A 2,121-nucleotide genomic window follows, 5' to 3' on the forward strand; every position below is an offset into this window, starting at 1 on the left:
CTATGCTGCATTGAAAAACAAGGAACTCATGCAATATTATTCAAAATGGGTGACCTTGGAGGACATTATGCTGAGTGAAATATCTCAGTCACAAAAGGACAAATACTATAAGGTGCCACTGTTGTAGAATGAAGCTGACATCAGGATGTGGGTAAGACTGAGAATTACTGAATAAATTCTGTTTACAGCATTGAAGTGATGAGGGAGAGAATAGTTTAAAAGTAATCTATTACAATTATCATAAGGGTCCGGAATGAGGGTTGCAGAGTGGAGTATACTCAGGGTGGAGGTGGGGATAGGGGTGTACAGGGGGATTGTGTACCAATGAAGGAGTTTTTCTTTTGCTTTTCAAGGAGAGGAGCGAACTGGGGGTGAGGGTGGGGTGGGTGGGGAGAAAAGTCCAACGATGAATGAATGGAAGTCCAAAATCTCTGTAGATGTTCATAGAAATTTATTTTTAAAAAAGAAAATATTAAAAAATAATTGCTTCTGAGTTCATTGTGTGAATGTACCATAATTTCTCAATCCATTTGGTTGTGGTTGGACATGTTAGTTGTTTCCATGTTCTTGCAATAGTGAATAACGCTCCTATGAACATTAGTGTGCAAATCTTCATTTGTGCCTGACTTCTAATTTCCTTGAGGTATATTCCTAGTAGTGGAACAGCTAGGTCATACAGAGTTTCTATCTCAAGCTTTTTGAGGAAATGTCAAACTGTCTAACAGAGTGATTGTACCGTTTTACAATGCCACCAACAGTGTAAAAGAGTTCCCACCTCTTCAGCATCCATTGTTTGTTGCCCAGCTAGACTTTGACACTATGACTAGGGTGAGATTATATCTTATTGTGGTTTTGATTTACATCTCTTTTATTGCAAGTGATTTCAAGCATTTCTTCCGGTGTTTGTTGACCATCTGAATGGCTTCCTCTGTGAAAATCTTTCCTTGTCTTTTGCCCATTTTGTAGTTGGATTATCAATCTTTTTCTTCTGGAGTCCCAGTAGTCACATCAATGCATTCTTTAGGGTAATATCTGTGCACATTCTTTTCCCAGTTTTTAATTGGAATTTTTGTCTTCTTGATATTGAAGTTTTGAAGTTTTGTGTGTATTTTAAGAATTAGACCTCTGTCACATATGCTACTTATGAAATACATTTTCCTAGTCTATAGATTGTCATTTTACCCTTTTGACAAAATCTTTTGATAAGCAATTATTAGGACATCCCAGTTATCTGGTTTATTCTTTGTTGTTCATGCAATTTTAGTTATGTTTAATAGTATATTTTTTCCATAAGTTAGAAGTGCTAGTCTTGTTCCTACATTATCTTCAGGAGCTTTATAGTCTTAGTTTCAACAGTTACGTCTTTCACCCACTTTAATTTCATTTTCATGTATGATGGAAGATGTGGTTTCTATTTCATTTTTATGAAAATAGATATCCAGTTTTTCCAGCACCATTTGTTATAGACAGGGAACCAAACAAAATCAAAGAAATTTGAAACAGTTCCAGGATGGTTAACATTGGATTATTATACAGCATTAAAAAATAGTAAAGAATATACCCAACATTACACAAAGTTGATGAACCTAAGGAAATTAGGCTGAGTGAATTAAGTCAGTCATGAAAGCCTAACTATTGTATAAGTTTACTACTATAAAAAGTTAAGGAAATGTTTACATATATTAAGATGGTTACAGTTGTGTCAGCTTGTTGCCTGTGATGCTCTAGTTTAGCAGTTAGAATCAGTAGTTGGAAAACATGGACAGAATTGAAGCTGGAGATAGAATGATTGAATTTTGCACAATCAATGACTTATTCATTGCAAATACTTTTTTAAGAGACATAAACGTAGATTATAAACATGGATTTCATCTGATGGTATGCATAGGAATCAAATCGATTACGTCTGTGGGAAAAACCGCTGGAGAAGCTCAATATCAGCTGTGAAAACTTGGCCAGGAGCTGATTGTGGAACAGACCACCAACTACTCATATGCAAGTTTAAGCTGAAGCTGAGGAAAATTAAATCGAATCCACAGAAGCCAAAATATATGACTTTAATTTCATACCACCTGAATTTCAGAATCATCTCAGGAACAGGTTTGAGGCCTTGAACACTAA

Source organism: Elephantulus edwardii, unplaced genomic scaffold (genome assembly GCF_000299155.1).
Source record: "Elephantulus edwardii isolate Elephantulus edwardi_28Jun2011 unplaced genomic scaffold, EleEdw1.0 scaffold00130, whole genome shotgun sequence".
In the NCBI taxonomy this organism is placed as follows: Eukaryota; Metazoa; Chordata; class Mammalia; order Macroscelidea; family Macroscelididae; genus Elephantulus; species Elephantulus edwardii.